Consider the following 22,307-nt stretch of genomic DNA (forward strand, 5'->3'; position numbering starts at 1 on the left):
CATGACAGGATTATGATAGTGTGATAGGCTGATCCTGACAGAATAAGGGTTACATAATAGTCATATTATGGTGGCACACTGGCAATGCAGAACGTGCATCAAAGCAGCACAATGACAATGTGACAAGTGTATCATGGTGGCACAATAGCAGGATATTAGGTGCTACATGGCAGCATTTTAGTAAAGAATATATTGCTTTTATATATGTAGGGAGAGATTCACAAATTTTGGAGTTAATAAATGAAGATGAGTGCTCAGTGTATTTCAATTTTGCTTGAGGGGTTTGAAGGTTAAGGGGTGACTGTGACAGGGATCTTAGGTTATATGTGGTGACCCTCATAAATCTATCTGCAAAGCACGAGAAAGACTCTAGATTGATATGTTTATAAATGGGGTTTCCAGAAGCAGGGTTGAGGTAGCCACTTTGCATTGGTTTGAATTAAACAGTTGTGTTTAATTTTTGATGAAAAGGTCATAAACATACTCACACAGTTCATTCCAGAGGTTCAGCTTCCCTCTGTAAAGAAAGACTTCCAAAAATCTAAAAGAAACTAGTTCTATAAATCTGGCATTTGTTTCACCTTCTACATACTGTCATTCTTGTTAACTGTAACCCTTTCATTATGTTTCTTACCAATTATTTTACTTGTATATTCTTATGTTACCCTGTCTCTCCTTATCTCAAGTGAATACAGAGTTCATGCTCCTTCATCATCTGGACCCTTATCCTCGCCATCCCATATACCTTTTATGGACTATCCTTTGAATTTCCTCAAACAACTTGATTTTTTTTTCTTTACATAATCTCCAGAAAAGTATACATAACTTGTGGTGTGGCCTATCAACTACCTTGTTTGGCTCTAGCACTACATGAGATGATCAAATGACCCTTATCAGCCATGATCTGGGCCATGATCACACAGCATTGGTTAAAAGTGAATATGTTTTAGTAGGTTAACAATAACATTGTAAAGAATGGATAACATGTGAATTACACCAAGAACAAATGTATCCAACATGCATATGTTTAGAATGCAAAGGTATAGAGCATAAAGCAGACATTGATAACACATAAATGCAATAATATAAATAAATTATTACAAGCTACATTCTGGATATTTCAAATATAAAAATGTGCATAATATATAGAAGACTGATACAGCAGCTTACAGCCTGTTGATTGAAAAGTAGGTTTTTACAACAATTTATAGTCTGTACTAAAGACATTTGTTAAAGTATTTGCATTGCATTGCACTGAAACAATTAAGTATGGATTTAATTACTTTTTGAGGTTGGGGAAATTTCATATTTTTGATAATGCAGTTTTCCAGACAGCTGTTACTAGCTTGTACAAGGCCTCTTGGTACTGTTTATAGTGTGTGTGTGTGTGTGTGTGTGTGTGTGTGTGTGTGTGTGTGTGTGTGTGTGTGTGCTGGGGGGAGCATTTCAGAATTATGGAGTGAAAGTATGTCTTTTGTAGACAGCATGAACTACTGTTAATTGAGGAAAACTGTGCAAGTGGAGGACAGAAATGTAGAAATAAAAATAAAAAAATCAAGATTTAGGATATAAGGAACTTACTAAATTCTGGCAGAATATCCTCACACTACTGGTGGACAGCAACTTTGAAAGTACCCACTGCTTGTTTCTGCATCCACAGAAAACTCAAATGAGCTGGTGACTCCAACCTTAGCCCTCCTTAGTTCAAAGGTCAAATGATAGAAAACTGCAGCTACCCCAGCTTGGTCGGGTCTGGGTTACTGTATAATAAAGAACCCGGAGTAGAACCAGAGCTAATAAAATGGACTGATGGTTCTGCCATTCAGGTCTCTGTTAAGAAGGCTAGTTCTGTCTCACACTGCAAGTCCCATACATCACCTGTCTTGTTATGCTTAAATCCAGTACTGGAGTACAGCACAATGGTCAATGTCACAGGAGACCACATCACTCCGGTCTGTTATAGATGACATTATAGATTCATGGGAATGTTTTTTAGGACAGAGAAGCATGGACACTTACCAAAAGCCTGACTCTAGTATTACCATGCTTGATCCATATGTCCCACTATCTTCAAAAGAGATGTCCTGGAGTCTGTTATCCTCCAAGAAAACAAAAAATATCTCCTCTTCAGTGATTTGCTTGTAATGTTATCTGCTAGCATAAATGTAACTGCCCTGCAGCTTCCAGAACTTTTCTTTCTGTCACGCTTATATAAGTTACCATATTTGCTGTCTTCTGGTCTTTTGGAATTCATACTGATTAGTGTTCTGCAGAAACTCTGTTAGTGGTTCTGCTGATAACAATGCATGACCATATAGCAGCTTCCTGTCCTTTGCAATTCCACAACTAAACTGAGAAAGTGCCTCACCAAACATTCTTCACTTGATTGTTATGTGTGCATTTCAGTCCAGCAAAGGTCCCAGAGCCCACAACATTTTGTCATTCTTTTACAATCAGGGGTGTAGTCAGAAATTTATATTTTGTACCCAAACCTCATTTTGATGCCCTCACCACCATTTTATCATTTAAAAAAATATACTCATCCCTCAAATGCTGCCCCTCTAAACTTCAGAAAATGGTACACTATTTTCAATTGTTCATAATTATAATTATAATTATATAAAGGCTAGTTTTAGAAGCACATTCTGATTATGTAAGTATTATTTGTATAGCAGTATATAGTAAACATTAATTTACACAGTTTTATACATTCTATGCTGTTTGATCCACGAAGTTTCTAAGATATGCTTAGGAAAAAAAATGCACTCACCTCAATACACTATGTATAACTACACCATTGCTTACAATACTGTTAATCAAATATTTTGGATAAGCATGGTAAGAGACTATATATTTCTCTGCCATGTTGGAGTTTAGACTCCTAAAATATATGTCGTGTGTTAGGGACCAGGGGCAAGAGAAGCTTGAAGACCTCCATAAGCTTGGGTTTAGTGAAGGTCTTATCTTGAACTCATTCTACAACTTCTAGGGAACACTTCATGTAATCCTCTGTATTGTGCCTATGCAGGTTTTGGGATCAGGGGTGTAGGCTCATTAATGCTCCTTCAGAGGATGTCATAGCTGAAGGCATCCTATCTTAAGAAGAGCCTCACAAATAGTATTCTGGCTGCTCATTTTAAGGGTGAAGTGCAGTTTACCTAGGCATAAAAACATTGTTGATGGCTTACTGAAGATGAAAGAGGTCCTTTATCAATTTGGGTGACCTTCCTGAGTTCCATTCTGCCTTCTTTCTCTTTCAGACCAAATCAACCATAAAAGTGGAAAAAGCTAAGCTTCCTCACTGCCTGAAGAAAGCTGTCAAATGTCACACATCCGTGCATCTTCCAATACTGGCCAAATCTATCAGGAGGCTAACTTTAGTGGCCCTGCCACAATAGTCCTGATTAGGTGGTTTTGTGAATTTGGAGCAACTTGGAGAAACATCACTAAGGGCCAGTAGGTTGTAGATATGGTCACTCTTTGTCATGCCTTACAGCTCACAGTTCCTCCCCACTGAGAGAGCAGTCCATCACAGCAAAGTTCTTGAGAAAGACTCAGACATTACTGCTCAAAAGGGTCAGAACTTGGGCTTACTCCTGACTCTGTTGAACCCTAATGGATATAGGCAGTTTCCATTTAATTTCACACATTAGTAAATTCAGATAGTACATACATGATGTCCAGTTAGAGATGGTGACCATCTTGTGGATAATGCCCTACATGATACAGGATGTTACGACAGTGCTCCTGGACATGGTGGACATGGTGGATACTTTCTGGCTTATCAGAATGTAGGATGCAAATGGTGGTCACTCCAGTTTGCTCTGGGTGGGCATCGCTTGGAGGACAATGTGCTACCATTTAGATTTTTTTCAGTGCCAGGAGATTTACCATGATTCAGACAAATGAGCCTAAATCTTTGCAGAAGAACCTCTTCATGTTCTGTACCTGGATTCCTGGATTCCCATCCCAGGTCCAGAGGCTACCTAGTAGCATCTTTGCAGTGTGAACTTCAATGGCTGCAGTAATTAGGGCAATGACTGGGAGAAATCTTTCCTGTCTTCTTCACAGAAGGTTACTTTCATAGGTGCAGGACTATATTCCTCCCCTGGAGGGTCTCATATGGGGGCTGCTTCAAATATTTTCATGTTATTTGCAAACTCATTTGCATCAGTGGTTGTAAATCAATTAATCACTTTTATATTTTCTCCTAGTTTCAGAATCTTGTTTCCAGGCTGTGGAGCAGTAAACAGATCCCGGCAACCTTCTGCTGAACTTCACATTCTTGCAGCCAAATCTGCCACACAACACACACACACATACACACACACACACACACACACACACACACACACACACACACACACACACACACACACACACACACACACACAGACACACACAATCTGGAGTATCATAACACCACTGGCAGCACATCTTTGAGATGTAACAGGAAACCAGACCACCAGGTAAAAACATACAGCAGCACAGGGTGGGCATGCATGTTTCACACAGAAGGTACCTGTAGCTGAAAACCAAACTGGAAAACCAAGCATTACAAGACAAAGCACATGCAGCAGCTGGAGACACCACAGAAGTTCCTCACAAGAAGAATCCAGGGGCCTCAAACATCTACCATACACAGACAGGCTAAAAGCCCTATTCCTCTATCCAGTTTCATACTGACTCCTCAGAGGTGACCTCTGTCTGGCATACAAGGTGATCACGCACCCCACCTTGATGGGACTGCTGCATATCCACCAAGTCAAGCTCCACTTGAGTAACTCACACGTGTGCCTCAACCTGGTCTGTGGCATCAACAGGACTTGTTGGCAGGACAGATTTGTGTCCCACAGGCTTCCCCATCTGTGGAATAGACTCCCTCTCCATGTCAAGCAGAGTACCTCTTTACCCCTATTTAAGTGCAACCTGGATAACTGGATAGGAAACAGAAAATACACCCCTGAAATTCCACCCATGTCCCTACTGGACAGAGAAATTGGATGCTGACTTGTCTAAACATGGGCTAAACTCTTGGCTAGGCTTACAAGGGCTTCAGGGCCAATAGCCTAGTAACCTTCTATGATTCTATGATCAATGCTAACCACTGTGCCTTCCCCATTGTGTAGCTTATAACATACAAGCCTATAGCAGGAACCAAACCAGCAAATTCATTACGAGCATATGAGAAATGCTTAGGAAAATACAATGTGTCCAATAAAGTTTTAGTGAGAAACTAACAGCATGCAATATTTCATGTTTGCAGAAATACTGCTTAAAACATTTCTAAAACATTGCAAACACAGACAAATATTTATCTCCACTTTTGCCACCAAAATAAATATTCTGCAAAGATGGCAGCTGATAAGCCTGCATGATGTCATGGCAGCTTGCCTGTACTAGGTGTTAATGAAGTTCTCTGTGTTCCATTTGGGAAGAATAGAGCACTCCTTAATACTTCAGATGGGTTAACATTTGGCCCAGATGATGAACGTAGTGTAGAAATGATAACTAAATGTGCATTCACTGATTTTTCTTATGCCCAATTTATCCTACGATCCTTCTAATTAGCTTTCCAATGAAGCCATTCTGTAAAATGGAAGTTTATGTACTCCATAAAGATAGATAACCAGATCCACTGTTTTCTTCCTTCAAACATCATCAAAGACACTATAAAAACAACTGTTACAAAAACTAAATCCCACACCACTACCAGCTGACCTTCCAGCAGAATACTGGAATATAGTAGCCGAAACTATACCATTTCCAGTTTCCATTTTAATCAACAGATCTGGCACAGATCATATGCTCTATTATAATGGAAACAAACATTCATCTTACTTCTGTACAACTGTTGCAAATCAACTGATCTATCTAATTATAGACCTATTGCTACACTTCCAAATCTATCTGAAGTACTTCTAATGTGTGTCCATGAAATGCCTCCTGAATAACATACTTCTAACCCCTACTCAGCTTGGCTTTCTCCCCAGCCACATTATAGGCACAGCCCTAATAATATATACACAAACATATCAACATGCTAAAGCAGTAATCTGACCAGAATAACTCAATGTGTAACGTGGCATGATGCATTTTTGGGTTCCTATTACATGATCAAATGCTAGAAATAGTGAACGCTCATTTGTCAAACCCAAATGCACGAAACCACAGAATATCGAAGGAACAGATCAGTAATTTTTTTTTTCCCAGGGAAAACATTCTCTGGACCATTCTCTGGACTTTGCTATTTTCTTCACTGTGGTGCGATCTCTGAGTTGGTATATTTAAGGTAAGGGGTGTGAGGGACACAGCCCCCCACTTTATTTTGCCTGTAAATTTTTTTTTTTGGATCAGCAAATTTTTTCCCTGTGAAAAAATTTGCTGATCAGTTCCTTCGACATTTTGTGGTTTCGTGCATTTGGGTTCAATAATAGATCGTTCGCTATTTCTAGTGTTCAATCATATAATATGAAAATGCTTTTTTGAATACCTTTCTGAAACTACCAATGTTACCCATGAAATTAACAATGTTCCACAAGGTTCCATACTTGACCAAATTCTATTTATTTCTTTATTAATAACATGCATTTGGCAAGTGGTCAATCAATAATGGTCTAATATGCAGATGACTTCACTGACATTTGATTGCCTTCTCACTTGCAGAGCTCCAAACTATAACTCAAGAATTAAATACATCCATTGAAAAATAGTTAAGCCTCTCCCACCTACTCCTGAATGTAAAAAAAAAGTTCTCATGTTATTCACCCTCAAATCACTTTTTGATCTTAGAGAAAGCTTTATTGTCATTTCATTGCAAAATATCTAGATTGAAATAGTTACCACCACTAAACTCCTTGGAGTCTCTATTGATGAGTATCTAAAGTTCAGTACTTTTATCCATAGCATCATTAAGAAAACTCATTAAAAGCTGGGACATCTTTATCATGGCAGACTATTCCTAAACCAAAAAGCCTGTCTAATCACTGCTTCTGCATTCTTTCTCTCAAACCATCTTTATCTGTCTCTGTAACATTAACTAACGTTAACACCATCCTACTAAATTACAGAACACTGCTATAATAAAGTTGCTAAATTTGCTACCAGTCTGCCCAACAGTATTCACCACTGCATACATCTTCAAAAGTTCCACTGGATGGAATTGTCTAGTCTCTTAAAATGTATTCATGTAAAATGGCACACAAAATCCTATATCAAGTAGAAAAATGTCCTCCCACACCAACCACTGTGTTCTAAAGACAAGCATCTAGTCTACAAGAAAAAATCATGCAATGCCCATGGGGATGCTCTTTACTCTTCATATGTTGATAAATTATGGAACTCTCAGCATCTTAAGACAAATTAGCAGATCAAACAATTCAAGAAAAACCTTAAAAGTTCATCTGTTGAACAATAAGCTCTTGTTTCTGCAACTCTCCTAATGGCTGACTCATTTATAAAAAGAAGTTATGTACTCACCATAATGTTCCATGTTGGTAGTCCATCTCACCTTCATTTTTACATATGGGTTCAGAGCCGATCCTCAGCTCCAACTCAGCCGATTTTCAAGCTCAAAGACTTCTAGTTGGCTAGTGGCTAAGCAGGTATCCCATGGTGCACCAGTGCAATCCCCAGATCTTCCAGGATGGGGGCAGGAGAGTGGTTTGGTAAAAATGTAGGGTGAGATGGACTACCAACATGGAATGTTATGGTGAGTACATAACTTCTTTATGTTAGGTAGTCCAATCTCACCTTCATTTTTACATATGGGACAGCGTCCCTAGCGCCTTATTCTTGGGTGGCTCATTGGAAGATACTCCTGAGCACTGTGGAGCCAAAGGATGCTCTATCCTTAGAAGCCAAATCCAACTTATAATGAGTAACGAAGGTGTGATGGGTAGCCCACGTAGCTGCTGCACAGATATGATCAATTGGTACCCTGGCTTGAAAGGCTGCAGAGGTAGACAGAGACCTGGTAGAGTGAGTCTTGATCCTGTGGGGTAAAGGTCTGCCCTCTGAACTGTAGATGAAAGCTATGCAACTCAAAATCCAGTTAGACAATGTCACCTTAGAAACTGGTAAGCCCAATCTGGAATTGGAAAAAGAAACAAACTGGTCTGACTTCTGAAATTCTTTGGTCCGTTGCAAATAAAAACGTAGCTGTTTGTGAACATCCTGCTGGTGGAATGATATTCAGCTGCATTGTTATGATTGGGAAAGAAAACTGGAAGCTCAATGGACTGGTTCAATGTGGCAGAAGAACAAACTTTGGGAACAAATGAAGGATTGGTACGTAAAGAAACCCTGTCTTTATGAAAGACTAAATAAGGTGGCTTAATAGACAGAGCTTGTAGATCAGAAACATGTCTGGCTGATGTAATAGCTACTAAGAATACAGTCTTCCAAGACAAATATTTTAAGGAAGATGAATGAGACGGTTCAAAGGGAGGGGATGTTAATTTGGACAACACAAAATTTAAGTCCCAAGAAGCCACAGGTTCTTGTAATTGTGGTCTCAGTAAAGTGGCTCCTCTCAAGAAAGTCTTGCATAGCTTATGAGACATAAGGTTGACATTTGGGGACCCTAAATAAAAATGTGAGATTGCCGCCAATTGTACTTTGATGGTGGCCATGGCAGATCCCTGCTGAAAAAGCTCTGAAAGGAATTCCAGAATCACAGGAATGGGAGCGGTGTAAGGATCCCCTTTCATTTTCTGTGCCCAAATAGAGAACCTTTTCCATTTACTGTGATACAGCCTTCTGGTTGAGGGTTTATACGAGGATAAAAGAATATGGGACACTGATGATGAAACATCATGAAGCCTGACTAGAGATGGAACTGGAGCAGCCAAGCTGTCAGTCTGAGGGTGTGGAGAGAGGGGTGTAGCGAACCCGATGTGAGTCAATAGATCTGGAACTGGGTCCAGAATCCAAGGATCGTCCAGGAGAAGAGGCTCAAGGAAGGGGAACCAGACCTGACGAGGCCAGTAAGGAGCAATGAGGATCAACTTGCTTCCCAGTTGGTTGGCTTTCTGTATCACTTTGGGGATAAGAGGGAATGGAGGAAAAGGATAGAGAAGTCCCGTGGGCCAATCGTGGACCATGGGGTCTCTGGGTGTTTCCTCGGATGGGGAATTAGGGAAAAATAACTGCTGCACTTTGAATTGACTGGACTGGCAAAAAGGTCGCAGCAAGGTTGTCCCCATTTTCGGAAAATCTGTTCCACTATTTCCCGTTTCAGAGACAACTCGTGGGGCAGTAAGATTGCCTGTCGGCTATCATGTTGGTTGTCCCTGTAATGTGCGTTGCCACCAGAAAGTGCTGGGAAGAAATCACCCATTCCCAAACTCGCATGGCCTTTCGACAGAGTGGGTAAGATCTGGTACCTCCCTGTTTGTTGATATACCACACAACCGACAAGTCATCTGATTGTATCGCAATTGTCCATGGAGGAAAAAGGTCCTGAAGTGCTTGCAATGCCAGAAGCACTGATCTCATCTCCAGAACGTTGATATGCAGATGAGCCTCATGGTCTTGCCATGTGCCGTGGACAGTCCTGCCAAGATAATGCCCCCCCCGACCTGGGAGGCATCCGTGGTCACAGTGGCAATGGGTTGGGTAGGCACAAAGGGAGCTCCCGTGAACAAGTTGTTGGGGACTATCCACCAACGAAGGTCCTTTTTGCATGATTCCATCAGCAGAATAGGGTGATTCAGCAGTAGATATTGGAATGACCACTGGGAGAACAGGAGCCATTGAAGGATACTCATGTGAAACCTGGCTAAAGGTATTAACATAATGGTTGAGGCCATCATTCCAAGAAGTTGAAGAATACATTTTGCTTTGACCTTCCGAAGTGGAAAAAGATGCTGAACTTGTGAGATGAGGTTTTGTGCTCTTTCAGCGGTAAGATGAACTGTCATATCCACTGTGTGTACCTCTGCGCCTATAAAAATCACAGATTGCGAGGGCAGTAATTCAGATTTTTTCCCAATTTATGGAGATCACTGGTTGAGCAGGGTCCCTGTTTTGGAGGAGTAGATGCCTGTTGAGGGTGGTCAGGAGCCAGTCATCCAAATACGGAAACACCTGGAATCCCTGACGTCTCAGGTGAGCTGTCACTACTGCCATGCATTTGGTGAACACCCTGGGGACTGTGGTGGGACCAAAGGGCAGAGCATGAAACTGATAATGGCTGGCTCCTAGCTGGAAGCGCAGATACCTCCTTGATGCCTTGTCCATTTTTATATGGTAGTAGGCGTCTTGGAGATCCAGAGAGCACATCCAATAGTCTTTCCCTAACAACAGGAGTATCGACTGCAGTGTGACCATCCAAAACTTTTCCTTTTTCATGGATTCATTTAATCTGCTGAGGTCCAATATTGGCCTCCAGTCTCCGGTTCGTTTTGGGACTAAAAAGAACCTGGAGGAAGTTCTGGATCCTGTCTAGTCGGCTGGGATGGGCTGGATGACTCTTTTTGAGAGCAACTTGTTGATCTCCACAGTTGCCTGATCCCTGTAATTGGGGGGAACATCTGGGATCTTCTTGGGAACAAACGGTGGAAGGGAAAAGGGTATGATATAGCCTCTGGTAACAACTTTTTGTACCCACTTGTCTTGGGTTATATTTAGCCAGGCTTCTGAATACAAAAAGATGCGACCCCCGACTGGCCCCAGAGAAATACAGTCGGGCCCCACATCAGGGGCACTGACAAGGCCGCCCTCGAAAGGAATCACGGCCTTGCTAGTATTGTGGACCACCCCTGCCTCTGGGCGACATCTACCATTTCCTCCTCCTCTGCCTCTAAAGGAGGATTCACTCTTTGTGTCCAGAAAGGCACTCTGGGACTTTTTGAACCACATTTTACCTCCCCTTTGACCTTTGGGGTATGGTCGAGAGGGGAAGGTAAAACGGACGCCCACGGCAGAGAGAGTCTTTCCTTCCTGCTCACACCAAGTGAGTGTTTATTTCACCTTGTGATCAAACAAGGAGGAACCATCAAATGGGATGTTGGTGAAGGTGGACTTAAAAGGCTCCGCAAAGTTACACAAGTGCATCCAGGAGTGGCGCCTAAGGGAAACTCCTGAACCTGCTGCTCTGCTCGCTCCATCAGCTGCATGGGAAATAAGCTGAATGGAGGAGTTAACTACCGAATTTGGGGTGGACAACTCAGCAGAGATCCTATCAGGGACTCCCTCAGGACAAGCACCCTGTATGGAATCTCCTAACTCCTTGAGGAGATCCCTCTGCAACCTCATGAAATGGGTAAGATAGTTCAGAGATTGAAGTGTAAAAGCCACTGAACTAAATACATGCTTCCCAAATCTGTCCATCTGTCGAGACTCCTTGTTTGGCGGATGAACAGAGGAAGAAGTCTCAGCCAACTCCTTCTTCTTTGCCGATGCCACCACCATGGCATCTATGGGAATGCCCTTAGACAAGAATAATTTTCCAGAAGGGGCAGACAGGAACTTATTTGGTCTTCTAGGAACTGGCTCCATGGCATCAGGAGTATCCCACACCTTCCGACTAACCAGATCCATTAGCTTGTCGATAGGTGGAGACACCCAAGAGGCAGAGGGGTGAGACCCGAAAGCCTTCAGGTACATCGACTCCTCATCAGAAGGGTTGACAGTGGCCCAGTCGCACCTCTGTTTAAGGATCTCTAGAATGTCCACAAAGGAGACATCATCAGAGGATGACTCTGGGGACCCCTCCGACTCCTCGAGGTCAGTGTCTGATGTCAGAGACTCATCCTGGGAGTCAATATGCTTCCTCTTGCATACTGTCTTCCAAGGGGGCTCCTCAAAAGGACCTTCTGAGGAGGCCCCGGAAGAGTGGGGGCCACCAGCCAGTGGCTCCTGAGACTGTGGGTCTCTGCTCTCTCCAGAGAGAGTAGGTACTGAGACCGAAGTGGGAGCCCTGGGGGAAGAGTGCTTGTACCACTGGCGGGGGCTGTAGATTGTGACAGCACACTCCTCATCACCTCAAAAGCAGACCTTTCTGGCTCCGAAGACCATCCCCACTCCGAAGAGACAAAGGACGGTGCCGGAGCCTGAGCCACCGGCTCCGAGATAGATGCAGGGTCCGAGCTCACCCTGGTGGAAGCACCGTGAGGAAGGCTTGGAACCAATGAAGACTGATTCAAACCCTCCACATTGGCGCTGACAGAAGAGCTTTGGTCCCTGTACATGACAGACGGAGCCGAGTGTGTCAGAGCTGAACTTGGCTCCAATGCAACAGCAAGGGGAGCAGGAACCGAGGGGTCCTCCGTTGGTGACAAGCACTCCGGCTCCGAAAAGCCAACATGGCTCAGAGGAGGAATCACAGATGAGGGCAAAACTGGTTTGAGTGGTTCTGGAGCCGATTGGGTTGGAGCCAACAAAAATTTAGGCAGAGCAGATGACATCAGGAGTCTCAGTACTACCCTCTCCATATCTTCTTCCGAAAGACTCCTGGAAGATCTAGAAGATAAAGTTGGGGATCTCAACCTAGCAGGCACTGGGGATTTGACTAGCAAGGAGACTGGTAGGGACTCTACAGACTGGCTCCAAGCAGAAGAATCAACTATTTCCAAGGGTTCAGCAGTTGGCACTAAAGCACCTGTGACCGACTCTGAAACCACGGTGCTCTCCTTCGGCTCCGAAGACTGAGGAGTCGAGGAGGCAGATTTTGTTAATTTGGAAAGGCGGCTCTGAAACACCAGCTGGTGCTAGAGAAGGCCCTTCTGAACCTTTTGATTTTGAGTCAGATTTTGACTTTGAAGACTTAGACGAAGAAGCCGACAAACCAAATAAGGCTTCCTCAAAGGTTGGCTTCAGAAGACCCCTGAGTATCAGTTTGTTCTTTCTCTCCTGCAACACTCTAGGAGAGAAAGCATGACAGAACAAACATGATTCCTGCAAATGGATGGCTCCCAAGCAGTAGACACAGCTACTGTGGCCATCAGTCAAAGACATTTTCTGGGAGCACTTCATACATTTTTTTAACCCAGAGGGTTTGTGCTCCTTGCTATCCTTAGACATTGCAAGACACAAGCAATCAGAGGAGAAAAGAGAAATAGAATAACTGAGGACTAGGTCCTCTAACTAAAACGGGCCTAGCCCTGCAGAAGAATTACACGAGGACTAGGTCCTTTAAGTTAAACGGGCCTAGCCTGGTGTAAGAGAAGCTAGGTCTTTCAACTAAACAACAGACAATATTCAGTCAAACAGGAAATTTTTCCAAATGAAAATACAGTGAAGTAGTAACACGAGGACTAGATCTTCTAAGTTAAACAGGCCTAGCCCTGTGAAGAACTGGGTCTTCTAATTCAAACAGACCAAGTATAGCACACCACACACACACAGATGTTCAATAAGGTAGGAAAAAAAATTTACAACTGTAAAGGTGATTAAGACTTTAGCGGATCCCTGCCAAAGACCACCAGTTAACAATAACCGATTAACAGTAAATTAATCAATAGGAGTCCCTATTGATTAAGAATGGCAAAACTGCCAAAACTAATGATCTAGGCAATAAAGCACAACTGTGCCTAACTACTGATACACAGGATACTACTACTACTGGTCTCACAAGACCACAAGGCAATTAAGGTAAAGCCCTATATGTATACTTTCCAGTAAATAACAGAAAAATAGAGAAACCACCAAAACTAATGATCTAGGCAAAAAAAGTGCAACTGCACCTAACTACTGGTATACAGCCAGGATACTACTACTACTGTCACACAAGATGACAAGACAATTAAGGTAAAGCCCTATATATATATTTCCAATAAATATGCAGAAAACCACTAGTTAATGAAAAAATGCAAAAGACTTAGCCAGAGCCAAGAGAAGCACATCGGAACTCGTCGACATGGCAAACAAGATCTGGGGATTGCACTGGTGCACCATGGGATACCTGCTTAGTCACAAGCCAACCAGAAGTCTTTGAGCTTGAAAATCGGCAGAGTCGGAGCCGTGGATCATCTCCAAACCCATATGTAAAATGAAGGTGAGATTGAACTACCTAACATCAAAACTTTCAAATGTAATGTGCTATAAATATACTGTAGCTATTTTCTTTCTGTTCCAACAATTTTTTGATGGTATCTATATTTTCCTCTTTCTTGTGTGATTATTAATGCTATCATTATGAAGTTATATATTTTTTTCAAGACATTTGATATTTAATGCTACCATCTGGCTGAAATATTGTAAAATGTTTTCTGTGTTATTTCATTGTGTAATTTCTTACATGTACTGAAGTTCATGTTATCTGTTTTAAGATGTATTCTATGTTTGTAGTTAGTACATCATGCTATAAACAAATGTACTATTTAAGCAATAACTGATGAGTGGGTATGGGTATATTGAGGATTTACTCATGGTTGGCATGGTTTGATCAAGAGAGTGAAGCCTAAGTGATTAAACAAAATCAACCGTGGGTAAATCTTTATATACCCACACCCATGAGGTAGTTATTGTTATTATACAATGACATCATTTAAGAAAACAAATTGCTTAGTTTTCTTAAATAATCCCCTGGATTTACTATTCCACCGTGCAGGACTAGCTCAGTCCTGCATGGAGGTGGCCATTTAGGAGCAGGACAGCAGCGCACCATGCATAATAATGAGGTACACTGCCTGAGATCCTAGGCTTACACAGAGCATGTAAGAGTGCAGGGGGTGAGTCTGAGAGCAGAGCTCTCAGAATATACATGCCTCTGCAATGAAGAACAGCAGAAAGGGGTCAGAAATGACCGAAACTGCTCATAGGTGTCTGCATATCCCCACCAACAGTCCCCATGTGTACAACAGCAGCAAAAACACACATAAATAAAATGAACAAACCATTTTTTTTACAAATCCCATTAAAGCTAACCATAGGTGCACGGGTGTGCCCACCACGTAGCTACGGTTAATGCAGCTTAAATGGCTGAAGAGGATAACCAGGAAGATATATGTAAATGAAGCAGCATAGCAATAGTGTAGTAGGCAGAGCATTCACCTTACGAGCAGGCATTAACTGTTCAAGTCCCACTGCAGCAGATTCCATTGTCCATGGCAAAGCACGTTATGAGTAATATTTATGTTGCATACCCACTAAATAACATGTTGTTATGATCTGGAGTACTGCAGTAAATGCACATGTGAGGTGTCAGTGTCAGAATGAATAAGGCACTAGTAAGCAAGTTTAAGCAACACTAAGCAGTAGTAAGCATATTTAAGCACTAGTAAGTGAGTGTAACCCTGTTTGCACGGCGGTAAGCAACACCTACACTGGTTAAGTAATTCTAAAGCTAACTCTCTGCAAGCAGATGTAACAACAGGTTAGCAGTGCCTACCGTTGCGCAAACCCACGCATGCCTGCTTACAAATGCTCAAAAGTGCCTTAATCACTCTGTATCCAACGGCCCTTGTTCTGCCCATCAACAAAATAATCAGCCAGGCAGGTCTCGAACCCAGGACCCTATACACTACAGCCACAGTAGTTAACCACCAAGCCATCATAGAAGTACAGAAGAATGAGGTATCAGCAAACAAGTCCTCACCATAGTAAAACCAAACTGAACCTGTGAATAAAATCTGTATACAGTCATATGTTCCACAACCCACTACATAGCATAAATATGTGAACTGGAGTACAGCAGTAAGCCTAAAAGTAAGGTGTAATTGTAATAGAGCATTGAACACCCCAATAAAACACAAGAACCCCATAGAATGTACGTACACATTAATCGTGGATACCAGGCAGATATATAAGATGCAATGAATAAGAAATCAATGCCCAAAAGGAAATATAATGCAAAGTCTAATGTAAGCAATGCTAAGCATTGCACAAGCAATGTGTAGATCAGATAACTCATTGTGTCCAGTGGTATACACCTTTAAACAATGCCAACCTTAGGTAAGCAGGTTTGTCCATAGCTTAGTCTTTTCAAAATTGGCTAATCATGGAAAAGTGTGGGAAATCAGCCCTACTTAAACCCAAGAGGTGGAATACATCTCATAACTGGTTGTAGCTTCCCCTTGCAAGCAGTATGGCAGTAAGGGGAGAAGGTGTGCACTTTCGGGTGCAGCACTGGTGCATCCAGGAGTCCAAGGTCATGGCAGGACTCCTAGTTAAAGATCATGATCAGAGACTGCTGCAGGGCCAGTACCAGGGCTCCCAATATAAGGCGGATGCCTGTGACTGTCTTGCCCTTGACCTCACCAGTGCCACTGGCATACCCCAAACTGGTCAGCAGGTCAGGCACTACTATGACGACCTGAAGCGGCGTAAGGGGGACCTCTTGGAGGAGTGGATCCAAGAGGCTAGAGTGGCAGGGGATGTTCCAGTCATGTGTAAGTTATCACCCCAGTATGTGTGTAATAATTGCCAGCTCATGTATATCATGGATAGGTACGGCTAAATATTCCTCTTGTGTCCCCCACAGCTGCAATGGAGTGAGCCACGAACCAGGAGGCCCACATCAATTGCCTGTCAAGGTTGCGATGCGAGGCAGGTCAGTAATACTCATGCATTTACTGTCATAGGTAATGAAAATAAAAGTAGTGGTAACGTAATTGCTTGTATAAAACCTGTATTGTTCAAGACAAGTACTGCATATACTAGAGAATATGGCAGGAAGAGTCTCATATTGTTTGTAAGTCAATAAAAGTGTAATAGCCTGACAAAACAGGTCTAACTGCTGGACTGCATGTGTATATCCTGGTATCATATGGTAATGTAGATATGCAATCATGTAATAATACTGTAGTATTAAGCACTGTTACCCACACCGTGCACCATAAATTGAATGTGCAGGAATGCCTGTATATGACAGGTGTAATCCCCAGAGGCCATTTAGTACAACTGAGAGACACAGACAGTAAACAGGGAAAATGCAGACAACAGAAACTGAATAGTACATGCAAGTGAGATGTGAACTGTTGTTTTTTTAGCACACACCCACGGTTTAAATCCTGCCAGTGGTAGTAGTCTGCATACAGAATCATGCCCCACAACTGTACAGATATGTCCAGAATGTCTATTAAAGTAGCCCATATCTGTTGCCTATCAACCTGTCCCCCTGGGAAATCAGTGGGATGATCCCAGATGTATAGGCAGCAAACAGGAAATACAACTGATTGACACACAGCTATGAGAACAAAGATGGCACACTAGCAACTCCTCAACACCTTATGTGACTAAGAAGCCAAGTATGTCCCATTTGCACCCCTTGTCAAGCTGTGGTCAGAGTGTGTACAGTAACAGAGTGAGATGTATGTGCATAATAGTAATGTGGAATATGGTACTGTGTGTGGGAACATTCAGGTAGTGCTAATAAACAATCCTCCCACATGTCTGTCAGATACCAACACTGTGCCCAGAAATACAAGAATGATATGCAGTTTTTCTGAATAATGAGGTATTACACATCACTGTCGCCCACATTGTCCTACAACATATAACTGTCTAGGAAATCTGTATATGAGTGTTGTAATACAAGGTCAGAATGCAAAAGCATAGGGGATTAATAAGACAGAAAGCAGATAGGAGATATACAGCAATATCTATATAGCAGACACAACTGTGATGGACAGTGTTTAAGTTGTAGCAGACACAGCCATGGTCTGAATCCTGGGAGTGAAATTAGGCTGCATACAGATTCATACCCCACAACTGTACAGATGAGGTCAGAATGTCCAGTATATGTGCCCATATCTGCTGCCTGTCCCCCTGGTAGGTCTGTGGGATGATTCTAGATGTTTAGCCAGCAAACAGGGAATATAAATGATTGTCAAACATAATGGGAACACACCTGTCACTGTAGCAACCCCCAAAACTGTTAGGAGAGTAATACTTCAAGTATGTCCTATCTACACTCTCATGTTGTCAAGCTGTAACCAGAGTGTGCACAGTAACAGAGTGAGATGTATGTGCATAATACTAATGTGTAATCTTGAACTTTGTGTGGCAATAGTCAGGTAGTGCTAACAAACATTGCTCCCACAGGTACATTGGATACAACCACTGTGCTGAGAAATGCAGACCAGTATAACCTGTACTGGTACTGTTCACTCTGGTATTGTAGGGAACTGTGAGTGTTGCAGTTTCTCTGAATAATACAGAATCACTGGTCACTGTCACCCACACTGTGCTACATAATATAATTGTGTAGGAAAGTATGTATATGTGTGTGTCAGGTCACTAAAGTTGGAAGAGGGCAATATTCTAGATATGTCCCGGCACACCAGCATGTGGTCAACACATGGCCAGAGTCTGTGCAGAAACAGTTGGACAGCTATGTGCAAAACAGCAACCCAGAATCTAGGAGCATGTGTAGAAACAGTTAGTTAGTGTTAACAAACATTCCCTCCACAGGTATACCAGGTAAGAGGTGTATACTGCAGGTAAAACCGGTTCATGTGTAACGATGATGACAGCCATATCACTGTCCAAACTAAGGCTATAGAGTAGTGTAGCAAGACTTACAAGGTACAGATAACAGCACTGACTAGGAAAGTAATGTGGAATACAGGAATATACTAGTTGTTAATTGGCATCTTTCTCCCCCCCTACCAAATCTCCAACAATAGTCAACATACCCACCCCAACTGGTATGTAATGACTCTGATAATGTCCAATTGCTTGATAAACATTTTAATGGTTCCCATGCATGTGCTATATTGAATTATCCCAACACTGGTGGCATGGTGCCATCAACGTACCTGCATGTTGTTCTTATTATCACTGTGGTCCCATATATGCATGTGTACTGTTTGCTATGCAACTGTTCCGTATCTGGTGTCTGGGTTAATGGGAATATTTATGTATGCTGTTATACTGAACACTGGAATGTGTTGACTATTACTAACTCATACATGATGATGAAATCTAAACACTATAGCATGCTTGGGAAGGCTGGTCCCAGTGGACCCACCTGTCCCACCTCAGCTGGCCGTGGCACCGGGCACCAGCATGTCTAGGGCCCAACCCCAGACCTTCTTGTCCATTGGTCCTACACCAACTTTGGGTGGAACCACCTCAGGGGAAAGGGCTCGCCCCCCCACGGGAGTGGGTGCAGACAGGCACATATCTCCCATTGCCAGGTCGGGGTCATGGTGCATAGAGAGATCGACCAGCAGGATGGTGATCTTCTACGCCAGCTTGAGGGCCTCATGTCACGATTAGAGAGTCAGCCTGGCTCTGCGAAGGTGCAGTGGTGACTGCCCATGGGTGGGGACCTCAGTCCCACTGTTACCACTAGGGGACTTGTGGACTTCCGATATCCCAACACCCCTCCCCATCAAGGTGTTTAGTTTACCCTCCCACATGTATCATATACTGCCCCTGTATGTATCTTGTTTGTCTTGTCTGTTAACCTACCCAACCTACCTCCCCAAATATACCTACTACCCCTCCCCAACATCCCATTGTTACCTGGGGAAAAAAAAGGGCAATCTGTTTCCACAAAAAAATCTCATCCCATACATAGTTGTCCATTTCGCACACATGTCCACTGGACACATGTAATGTGATGTAATTGACATCACAACTTATTATTGTTGTCCTCACCCCTCTCCCAGGGGTCTGAGTGTCCAGATCTACCTTCAAATTCTGTGTATGTGCACAGCTGTTGCTGTAGAAGAAATAGACAGCTATGGACCTTACCTACACCCTTCCTGCACATCCCTGGCTATTTTCCCTACTGTCTTTCCCTCTTTGTGCCCTTTTTTCACCATTTTCCTATGAACCCCTTTTTCATTTTTTTAAAGGAAATTAGCGCAGGGGTAAGCACGAGTAAGCACTGTTAAGCAGCAGTATGTGGGTTTAAGCATGTTTGCGTGGGGGTAAGCAATGCCTACACAGGTTAAGCAATTCAGAAGCTAACTGAGTATAAGACACTGTAACCGGAAGTTAGCAGTGCTTACCTCCATGCAAACCCACACAAACCTGCTTACAACTGCTTTAAAGTGCCTTAATCACTCTGTATCCAACAGCCTGTGCTCTGCCCAGCAACAAAATAAACAGCCTCTGCAAGGCTCAAACCCAGAACCCTGCACACCAGACAATGTGATTTACCACTAAGCCATACCAGATATACATAACTCTGATGTTTACTAAAACATATCATCCAGCCCAGTCATTCAACACAGAGAATATATTCCAACATTTAGATGTATGTGTGCGTAAATATATTAATATCTAAACAGATGCAACATATATATATATATATATATATCTATATATATTTATATATATATATTTATATGTATATATAAATATATACATATATATATATATATATATATATATATATATATATATACATGCAAATGCCTACAGCTATAGATATGTATGTCTACATCTATATGTCTAGACATATATGGCAGGTTATATATATGTCAGCATATATATATATATATATATATATATATATATATATATATATATATATATATATATAAATATATATATATATATATATATATATATATATATATATATATATATACATATATATATATATATATATATATATTTATAGGCATATACGGACATACATCTGTAGATAATAATGGGGTAATAACAAAAACATATATGTCCACATGCAACGTTAATGGGGTTAGGAGGGCCCAAACAATATACGTCTTGTACGCATAGGTATACCCCCCCCACAGCCAAACACGTCCACCTGCAGTACACTACCAAGTGTTGCAGATTCCATAGCCAGGACCAGACATGACATGGGCATCCCTAGGATACATATACACAGACACATATATGCAGATACAGATGTACATATACATGTATACATATATATAGCTATATATGTAACTACACATTCACACTCAGAGATATGCACATGAAGTTACATATGAAATACATGCACACAATATGGAACAGCCACTATTCCTAAAGTTACCACCTTACTAACTGGAGACTGTATGAGCCACCCATACAAATAACATTAATTGCCTGCAACATATACCCACAGAGATATCAAAGGTTATAACACCACACACAGGTGTGCATAAATGGGAAACCATTGATTGTGTACTATTACAGTTGTATATACCATGCCATATGGCTGTTTAGACATGGACATCCATATCAACGGAGTAATGCAACTGTGAAACAGGTATACTAATACAGTAGTCTGGAAATGTTAACAAATGTTGCTGTCCAGGCCAAGGCTATCAAGCAGTACAATAGTAAAGACAGACTGGGCCACAGGATACCAAACAATCAACGGTAAGTAATGCAGGTGTATTGTTCAGCAGTCTCTATCTATACTATGTAGACAATCCCTAGGGGGTAAAGACCTTAGTTGACACACTGGCATGTAACTGTTACATAACAAGGCACAACTGACAGCATCACAAGCACACTGACAAACAGAACAGTTTGTATGGCATAGCAGGCTGTACAGGCATGCCATGGCATACAGTAACATACACCTGAGTGTAAGTGCATCACCACAACCAATGTGAACACAGATACAGCTATATATGGCATGCTAGCGTATTATTACAGTATATGGACTATCTGTTCGACAATCACCTCATATGTGCCACCCACACACACTAACCCTACATACACTGGGCCGCTACACAGTGTGGTCCACTGCCTGTCTGTGGTATGGGACATGTGCATGTATGGCCCTACAAACATGTAAGCCGATAGGGTAACATACATTGGAGCAGCATGTAAAATCAGATAGAACAGGACCAAGAACAATGACATCTACCACAGTCTGTACACAGGCCAAAGTACATATTAACAATACACACACTGCCAACAATCATCATAAGTACACAGACCTCAGTACTGTACACATAACCACAGAATTTCCAGATTATGTCATCAAACATAATCCCTACTACACATTACATGTGTAGCAGTCTGATATCTCACAGGCTTGTTATCATATATGATGTCACTAATTATGGTGTACAGTACATATGCACCCCTTACTGCATGACATATGTACAAAGGTTGTCAGGGTTGTGGCTGGAGGCACATACACAAAGCCAATAAAGACATGTTGCTGTGACAACCTCATACATTTACTGTTGTAACAGGGTGTGTTGCACCATATGTCCTATGAGGGATATGAAGTCAGTAACTCTCACGGCTGTCACCATCTACAGACTGCAATCCTCACACTACCTTCTGCAATTCACAGATAGGTGCTCAGTGCGTAACACCTGAAACAAAAGGCACCACACACTGGCCAGTCTGCAGATGGCCCTACAGATGGGTGTTCCCTCATTAACATAGCACTGACATGGCAGGTATGTAAACATGTAGGACAGCGAATGAAAGGC

General features: G+C 42.1%; 1 protein-coding gene across 1 annotated transcript in view; it reads right to left on the reverse strand.

Annotated features, from left to right (window-relative positions):
* The window catches only part of RASAL1 (RAS protein activator like 1), a 1,855,221-nt gene that overhangs the window by 303,805 nt on the left and 1,529,109 nt on the right, over positions 1-22,307 (reverse strand). The gene's annotated exons all lie outside the window — the stretch shown is intronic.

Source organism: Protopterus annectens, chromosome 4.part0, assembly GCF_019279795.1.
Source record: "Protopterus annectens isolate FY-2018-M chromosome 4.part0, PAN1.0, whole genome shotgun sequence".
Lineage (NCBI taxonomy): Eukaryota > Metazoa > Chordata > Ceratodontiformes > Protopteridae > Protopterus > Protopterus annectens.